The sequence below is a fragment of the Panthera uncia genome, unplaced genomic scaffold (genome assembly GCF_023721935.1).
Source record: "Panthera uncia isolate 11264 unplaced genomic scaffold, Puncia_PCG_1.0 HiC_scaffold_1446, whole genome shotgun sequence".
In the NCBI taxonomy this organism is placed as follows: domain Eukaryota; kingdom Metazoa; phylum Chordata; class Mammalia; order Carnivora; family Felidae; genus Panthera; species Panthera uncia.
Window position 1 is genome coordinate 37,732 of NW_026058081.1, and position 9,725 is coordinate 47,456.

Here is a 9,725-nt window from a genome sequence, read left to right on the forward strand (position 1 = left end):
TTTTTTAAAGGTTTATCTCTGAGAGAGGGAGCGTGAGCAGGGGAAAGACAGGGAGGGGGACAGAGGACCCGAAAGGGGCTCTGCGCTGACAGCAGAGAGCCCCGCGTGGGGCTCGGACTCAGAAACCACGAGATCACGACCTGAGCCAAAGTCGGACACGCAACCAACTGAGCCACCCAGGTGGCCGTCATTATTATTTTTCTAATGGGCTCCAGCCTCAATAAAGCTGGGGAGAGTTGGTCATGAGCCAATAAGGACTCGATCACAGACCAGAGTTGGGCGGGGGGCGGCTCATAGACCACCACTCCACAAGGAATCTATTTTTGATCCGAAATCAAGAAAACTGTTCTCAGAGAAAGATTATTAAGGATCCCAGGGACAATTTCAGTTCAAAAGACAAGCTGGCCTTTGTCCTTGAGCTGATGGACGGCTGCTGATAACGTCAACCGATTGGCCCTGGTCTCGCCGAAACAACGATCTACAAAGAAAGGTTCGAGCTGCAAGCAGCCTTTCTCAGCCCAGATGTGGTTGGAGAGAGGCTATCTTACACTAAGGAGACTTGGGACTTGGTAAAGCTCCTTATTCTATTTACCAAATTTCTCAACATTGAAACCCTTTACTTTTAAAACTCACCCAATTTATTCTGTGTAATGAAATGAAGAAAATCATATTCCCCAAAATTCCTCTTAGGGAGACGCTGTATTTATTCAAAAGAAATTACTTTCTTTGGAGCATGAGACCCTAAGGAAATGCTCAAGTAACACAGTACAGCAATTAAATGGTTCCACCTAATAATGGTTCCTTGTTAGAGAGATTCTAACAAGGGAGAGGCCTGGAGAAGGAGAAAGGGCAGGAGGTGGGAAGATGGGGAGGAGAGGGCAAAGGGGCGGGAGGGAGAGGGAGCCCTCACGGGCTGAGTGGCAGAGAAGGGAGTCAGGAAAAGATTAAAAATGTCTAAGGGGAGGAGGTACGTTGTTTGCTTTGAGTGTGCATTCCAAGCCCTCCCTCCGTTTCCCCTAAGAGATTCGCAAGAATGCCGTTTTTATTGCCCCCTATGTTTTCCTGCATTGTTTTGTGGAGCTGAAGAACTGCTGAGTTCTGTGTTCAAGTTCGTACAGGGAGAACACGATGTTCCAGGGAATCGTAACTTGGAGAGCAGTGGGAATAGGGGAGAAAGAGCTAATATCGGAGTCAGACACAGTCCTGTTTCTTTATGGTTTCTCATAATATTTTTAATGAAGTTTAAAAAAAAATTACCTCATCCGTACTGTTGTATGGCAAATTAAGACCAGAGAGACAGAACTCAAGTGTGGTAGGAGGACCCTCCCCCAAGGGGGGCGGGGAGGAGACACACTCGGAAGGCCAAGCTCAAGGAGCACGTCTCAGTCCTTCCCACAGAACACCCCTGGAAGGGAACTGCCTAGCTTGCTCCGTGGAGAATTTTAGGTTCTTTACAAGACAGAGCTGTCCACAGGAAACAGAACGCGAGCCACATATGTAGTTTTAATTGTTCTAATAGCCAAATTAAAAATTGTAAAAATAAAGGCTTAATTTAATGATGTCTCTTTATTTCACCCAACCTCCCTATACTGTCATGTCACCGTGTAATCAGCACAAAAAGTTGACGTATTCTACATTTTTTACGCTCAGCTGTTGACATCTCCTGTGTATTTTATACTCACAACACCACTCAATCCGGACTGGCCACATTCCGAGTGCTCAACAGCCACACGTGGCTGGGGGCCACTTGTCCTGGACAGTACTGATTTCAGGTGTGAGTCCCATGCGGTTACGATCACGGGCAAGTAGATGTAATTCCCAACTGGATCCACGGATAAACTGACAGTTAATCCACATGTGGATTGGACAGTACTGGGTTCTGGAAATTTGTTCTTCTTAAATTATGAATATGTGGCTTAAGCAAACAGACCCAACGATTATTGAGCATTAGTGCACGCACCTGTTGAAACGGGCCTTTCCCTTATGTCTAATCCTCTCAAAGAAAACATCTAAGGATCGTTCTGGAGACGGACATGGCCGACCTGTGCCCAACATCTAGTTCATCCCTTTGCCTTCCTGAAGGACAGGGTAGAAAGCTACTGCATTTCCTCGACTCTAAGACTTTCTCAGTGTGATTTGTATTCAGCCCATCGGATCCACATGTATAAGATCCAGGGCCCGGAAGTGAGGCAGAGACAGCACATTGGCCATTTTCACCCTTTCTTCTGGCACAGGCACAGATTTTTCAGCAGAATTAGAGAGGTGCCATTATCCAGTCTCCACTCGCGGACCTCGGGAAGCAGGTTCCTGGGCACCCGTGCTGCTGGGCCACACCTGAGCAGATACCATGTGGCTCTGGAGGCACTGGCAACGGGGGCAGCACCTAATTCCGTGGACTTCTGAATGTTGTAGATTCCCACTGATGCTATAGGTTCCGGAGCCATCTGTCCCGATGATGAAAGGAAATAGGAGTTTCCTTGATGGCTCAATTCTGCAGCGTGAACGCACAGGTTATTCTCTAATGTCACGCTAGATTCTGTTCTTTTCTCCCAATGATCCCATAAGCCATTCCCACAGAACACCACGCTGACCCATCATGTCAGTGGTATCACACTGATCGGACGGGGCGAATTCAAGATGGCTAGCGTACCGCACGGCTTGGTATGACACATGCTCTTCCGAGAGTGAGAAGTCCTGAACTCTGAGAAATCTGCAACACCAGTTTTAGAGGTCCAGGGGTCAGAGGTATGCTAGGACATCGCCTCCAAAGTAAACAACAAAGTGCTGTATCTTTTATCCCTTACCACAAACTAGGAAGCGTTGGCATCTGATACATCCCTTTGGGTTCTGGAGGCAATATACACCTTCCCCCAGCAAAATGCTCTGGCCCTTAATATTACACCAGAAGCTTCCAACTCTGAGCAGGGCTTCGAGTAGGAAAGGGCACTGCAGCGGATCCTGGTTGGGCACGATCAGCCCCGCCATTTGAGCCATACAATTTGGCAGACCTCGTTGTATTGGGTGGGTCAGGGGAAGAAAAAATGCAGTGCATAGTTTATAGCGAACTCCAGGGGGAGGATCACAACACAGATGTCAGGTTCTGGAGCGAGGTGAGACCATCTAGAGCAGAGAATTATATACATTTGTGGAAAATCAGCTCCGGGGGCTGCTGAGCTCTAGCTGAGAGTAAGTCTTTGGCGGTAAGACACCAAGTGACCATGTCCCCTAGAAATTTCCCTCACATGTTGTCCTTCATCCCATTTGACCCTCAAAGTCACAAAGTCAAGTAGGCCCAGTAATAATCCATTATGAGATCCAATCAGTCTGGGACGGAGCGGGGGCACAAGGCACAAGCAAGCTGCAAAAGCATGTCACCTAGACCCCAATGTCACCAGGGTTGCTCAGCACCTGACTCTCTCAACTCACCGCAGTGGTCCTGCAGGGCAGGGTTGGCGGGGCAGGGGCAGGGGGTTCTGTATAGCCAACTAAGAGGGAGAAAAAGCCCAAGTTTCAAGCTTGGTTTATGGATGGTTTGGCTCAGTACATGGGTGCAGGTCAAAAATCCATGGTGACTGCATTAGAGCACCAGTCAGGGGTGGCTCTCAAAGACAGTGAAGAAGGAAAACTTTCCCAGCTGGCAGAGCTTGGAATGGGGTATCTGGTCGGTGACCATGCTAAATGCAAAACGTCTCAACGTTAGAACATATATGGCCTCGCAAGCATAGCCAATAGCTCGGCGGTTGGTCAGGTGCCTGAAAGGAAAAGATTGGAGAGAAAAGCCGGGGGTAGAGCCGCATAGACGGATGGGACGCTTGGGAGCAGGCACTAAGTGTAAAGATCTTTGCACCACCCGTTTAGGCCCACCCCGAGCCATCAACCACCAAACAAGCAAGGAGACGAAATGACTGGGTCAGTTGATATTGGCCTAACTTTGTCAGTGGCTATTCCCAAGTCCTGGCTTGAGGGCCACACCTACACCCACCGCTGTGGCTGAGGGAGACGTCCCATGTGAGCCCTACAATTGCACTGCCAGTGACTGAGCCTTCTTATCATCACTGCCCCCTCTGATCGCCCAACTGCCAAATGGGGACCTGTAGCAAGCCCCCAGTATGGCACCATTTCTCAAAGAGGCACACCAGCTATCTCGTATCAAGCGGATTATACTAGGCTCCTTCCCTCCTGGAGGGCCCGGAGTCAGCTTCGCAAGAACAGAAGCTTCCTCTGGGTAAGGGTTTGCTTGTCCTGCCTGCAGACCCTCAACCTGAGCCAGTGACAGGGGTGGGCGAGCGGTGGTTTCACAAGTACTAGAAACCCATACTAGAAACTTCACGAGTACTAGAAACTAGAGCGGGTTGGCTTGGAACCATTAAATATCCAACTACTGGACCTTCCTCACGGTGAGGGCGGTACAGCTGTGGGCCCATGACCGTGGCATCACATACTGTACGATTCAGAAGCAGACTAGTGATAGAGACTAGGGCCTGCCAAAGGTGTGGCTGAAGTACCAGCTCAGAAATAATACTCTGCAAGGATACAGTACTTTCCTCCAGAACACAGCACGCACAGCAAATCACACTTCTCTATGGCACTGTGTCCCCAGGAGGAAGGACACAAGGTCCAAGAGCAAGGAGCAAAAGCAGGAGAAAGCCTCCCTACGGTCATTCCCGGAGACATCTGGAAGAATGTGTGTTTACCATCTGTTTTATTCCGGGCTGTGCAGGGTCGGAGGTCCCGGTCCTCGAGAAGGGCACGTTCTGCAGAGACACAGCAAGCGTGCCACTGAATCACAACCCGCGACTGTCCCCTGGGGCCACTCGAGGCCTCACCCTGGTAGGGCAAAGGAACCCTGATCAGCAGGAAGAGGTGGGAATGTTTTTTACGCAGCGTGGACCAGGGTGGAGTATGTGTGGGACTGTGACCCACTTGGACAGCTCCGGGTACGCCCCTGCCTGGCTGTGATCACGAGCGGACTCGGACGGCAGCCCAAACTGCGAAGGATGGGATCACCAGGGGTTCTCTGGGACGCCTGAGGTGTGGCGGTTTGGGAACACCGCAAGTCAACCGAGACCTTTAGAGCTGACAGCTGAGGAGAGGGAGAACTTAGAAGTGATAGCAGAGGAAAGAAATTATTAGTATCAGTTGTGACCCCGAGAGTAACTGTGACGACGAAGGCTGTAATCTCCCCACCACCCTCCACCTCGTAGGTTTCCCTTCAGTAAGAGGCGCAAAAGGAGCCTCAACGTGCTATCTCCAAAACGTAGGCAGAGAATGCTGGGTACAAGCTAAGGGGTGGACCGGGGCAGACACGGAGACACAGCGCTCCGATTCCCCTTCCAGGAAAGGGTTCGTTACCCATGTGTAAGAGCCACCTGGGCTTTGATGTCAAGGTCACACTCCTGTGGGGTCCCCAGGCTAACAGCTAGCACAGCGGCAGGGCCATTCCCACGAAGGGATCCCTTTAACAAGCAGTATTTCCTCCTGTGTTGCCTGTTGGGCTGGCGGAGATCTTGTCAAATACATACCGTGGTCTGACGACCGCCCTCCCCTGTCCTTACTCTCCCCCATTTTCCACACGTGTTTCTCGATGGTGAATCTTTTGCCCCCCCCCCCACCGCCCCCCATCTCCAACTCCAGGTTCTTTCCTGGAGGACCCAGGTAAGACCAAGGGTTACTTTTTTCAGGAGATTCACTTCTTGGTAGCGAGAAGCATAATAAAAAATACGTTAACCGTGACCTCCAAAGAAATAATATACGGCAAGGGTATAGTGAGTAACCAAGGCATTATTAAGGGGCTGGGCCATTAAGGCTTCTCTGAGAAGACGCACATGAGTAGAGACCTGAATAGAGCACAGATCCGTGCAACGGGAGTGCGAAGATGGAGTGGTTTTCACTTTCTCCCATGTTCACCAGGGTGCATTTTCCAAATCAACCTTGGCCCTGTTCACTGTGTTCTTAGCTCATGACCCGGTGTCTTGTACATCATCGCAGAATCAATCATCTAATCCTTCTGGTATACCAATCCTTTTGGTATAATCATACCAAAAACAGCAAGGCATTTTGACCTGGATTCCTCCAAATCTCTTTATTTCCCTTTCTTTGCCCATGACCCTCTCTCTGGGGAAGACTGTGTTCTCATGGCCAATACTAATCTCTCCATTTGTAACTGAATACAAGCAATGTAATGGTGTTCTCAACTGCCAAGAAAAAATTATGCATTTCTGCCTCCAGGGAACACTGCCATTTTCACAGAGTACGAATCAGAAACTGCTGATGCTTCATAAAGTAAGACTAATGAATCTCCGTGCCACACTGAAAAAGGACGTGTTCAGTAAAGTGTTTGTTAATTCATCACCTCGTGAGCATCTGCTCGTGTGCCTGGTTTCGGCAGCGATGGTAGAAAGATAGCCAGCACCCCAAATCTTCGACCAGCTGCCTCCTGTTAATAGGGCGTTCTAAGAATTCTTAATGGAGCCCATTCTTGTAGATTCCTGATAGGCCATATTTTGCATGGGTGACACTAGGAAAATGCATACTTGTCCCCAAACAGAGCGCAGTGCCCTAGTTTGGATGACTTAGGCCAGCTCACATGCGCTGCCCACAACGTCCCTCAGCCAGTCTAACTTGAAGGCCAGACTTAAAGCCTTAAGATGACCTCTTTCTTGGCTTTCTCTACCAGGTCTGTTCCAGGAATTGGAGCCAGTGATCTTTTTTAATAAAATAGTACAATGAGGGAAAGCTAGATCGTAAGTGTAGGAACCTGGCTTCGTAAGGCCCAGAGTACAGCGCCCCGAGGAGCTTACTCCAGGCTTCCCTCTGTGCCCATGTCAGTACTGGTGGCTGTTCCTGGGGCAGGGGGGCTCCAAAGCCAGGAGGAGTAGACATCACTGCTACTCCAGCCCGGTTGGAAATAAGAGAAGCAACAATAATCCCAACTGACGGCTTCTTGGCAAAACATACCCAACCTCTTTGAGCCACCTGCTGAAGGACAAACCTGCTTCCTCCCAACACCGACACTGAATTGTGGATTCCCAAGAAACTGAAAAACTTTTGCTTTATTCTAGGGCTGAGAGTTATTTCTGTCGTCGAGTGCTCACCCTGCTTTACAGGACCTGTCCAAAATAACCACATGCTAAGTAGCTGAGAAATGGATCCCCAAAGAGCTCAATGTTTTCTGTGTACGAGGACGCGAGCCCAGTTCGCACTCTCGCCACTGCCTTCTGGAAAACGCTGAAGAGATGCCTCCGTGTAAGACATCGCCCACTTAGACCTGGTAGCTCCACTCTCTTCCCCCCTCCTGCAACTTCATTCCTATTTCTGAAATCGGGGTTTGCTGCCATCGTGGAAACAGTGAAAGCTTGGGAGCCACGGCAAGGACCTCATGGAAAATCTTTACCCAAACCTCACAACTGGATGCAATCCTCGTCTTTTTCTCATCGAAGGCAAAAATGCTTTTCTCATCGAAAATGCTTTTCTCATCGAAGGCTGGAGGTCAACAGCCCCCGGGCTCCGTTCTGGTCACCCAGCCTTGCACACCTGTTTGGTGCACAGTAGATGCGCTCACCGCTCATGAGCCTGCAATGGACTTGCGTCGTTGAGGTCCGGGCTGCTCAGGGCTAGAAACTTTAAAACAATCTGTTCAAGTGTTCAGTATACCATTTGCAGCGTGTTCTTAGGCACACTGTCCACCCTGATCTTCAAACACAGAGGAAATGAGCACAGCAGGAACTATTAACTGCATCTTATAGAAAAATTCTTCCGCGGGGGCGCCTGGGTGGCGCAGTCGGTTAAGCGTCCGACTTCAGCCAGGTCACGATCTCGCGGTCTGTGAGTTCGAGCCCCGCGTCGGGCTCTGGACTGATGGCTCGGAGCCTGGAGCCTGTTTCCGATTCTGTGTCTCCCTCTCTCTCTGCCCCTCCCCCGTTCATGCTCTGTCTCTCTCTGTCCCAAAAATAAATAAAAAAAAAAAAAAAAAAAGAAAAATTCTTCCGCGGAACTGCCTGCCTCCCCAACCTATATGGTCTGACCCTCAAAACCCATCTCTGTAGCATATGACACCCTCTCTGGTCAAAAATTGGTTGAGGGGCGCCTGGGGGGCTCAGTCGGTTGAGCATCCGACTTCGGCTCAGGTCATCAACTCACAGTCCGTGAGTTCGAGCCCCGCGTCGGGCTCTGTGCCGGCGGCTCGGAGCCTGGAGCCTGCTTCGGATTCTGTGTCTCCTCTCTCTCTGCCCCTCCCCTGCTTATGCTCTGTCTCAAAAATAAATAAAAACATTAAAAAAAAAAATTGGTTGGATCAGGAAAGATCTCGATGGCATCAGTCTTATTCCCTCAATCAGGAATCTAGAACTGATTCCTAGACAGAAAGACAGCAACGTGCAAAAGTGGAGACAGGAGAGAAGAAAACAAACAGTAGAGACCGAACATGAAGTTGGAGAGCTCGGGTCAGAAAATAGCCATCTGGGGAAAAAGAATCACATAGTTTGTAGAGAGGAACAGGCCCCCAAAATGAGACAGAATGCTGACATTTCAGTCCCATGGCCTAATTTCTTCCCAAGGTCTGGCGATATTCTTGCCCTTGAGTTTTGTGGGATGGTGCTGGCACTTACAATGGTCTTTTCTTTCAGCTAGGCCTGATTGGTTTCTATATTTGCAACCACCATAAAAAAGGTAAGCCTCAGAGGGATCGCATTCACCCAAGTTCACGCGGTTGGAGAGTGGCAGAAAAATTCAAAATCAAACTCCAAGTCCCTGACTTCTAGTCCATTAACTATAAAGAGTTGTTCTATCCTAGAGATACCTACTTAGATCGAGAGATAGCACAGAAAGGTTTATACAGTCAATTCGGAAGGAGAGAGCACAAAAACTGAAACAGCCAAGTCAGTTGTAGGTTAACTGGCATCCCCCAAAAGATACGTCCGCTAGGAACCTGTACCTGTGACTTCATTCGGGAAAAAAGTCTTTGCAGCTGTAAGGAAGGACCCTGAGAAGAGATCATCGCGGATCAGGGTGGTCCTTAATTCCAACGATAAGTACACTTATGAAAGAGGAAAACAAGGAAGAGGAAGTTGAGGTGGGGACCAAGGCAGCCAACGAACACTGAGGACCACTGGCCGACAGCCACCTAGCCCCCAGCAGCTAGGGGACACGCATGGAACGAGCTAACCCTGGGGAGACCCGGACTTCTGACTTCTGGCTTCCAGAACTGTGAAAGAATACATTTAAGTCACCAAGCTTGAGATAATTTGTTAGGGCAGCCGCAGGAAACTCAACACAATGATTAAAAGTAGAAAGAAATCTGAAGGGTGGAAAGAAATTAGAAAACGCGATCTTAGGAATGAATAACGGCAGCCTACGATATTCGAACTACAGTGTCCGCGTGAGAAGGCTGGAGGTCAACAGCCCCCGGGCTCCGTTCTGGTCACCCAGCCTTGCACACCTGTTCGGTGCACAGGAGACGCGCTCACCGCTCATGAGCCTGCAATGGACTTGCGTCGTTGAGGTCCGGGCTGCTCAGGGCGAATAGTTCAAAATGCTATTTTGATTTTTGATTTATTTGGGAAAGGATGGAGTGTTTTCTTTCTTCTGCTATAGCTTTACCGGGGAAGAAATAAGACATCTTCCTTCCTCACGGACAGCAACATACCTACTCTCTGCTACTCCCCGCGCCCCCATCACTCCAAAAAAGTAGCTCTGTGAAGCAGGAGAGAGGTGAACACTGCCTTCTG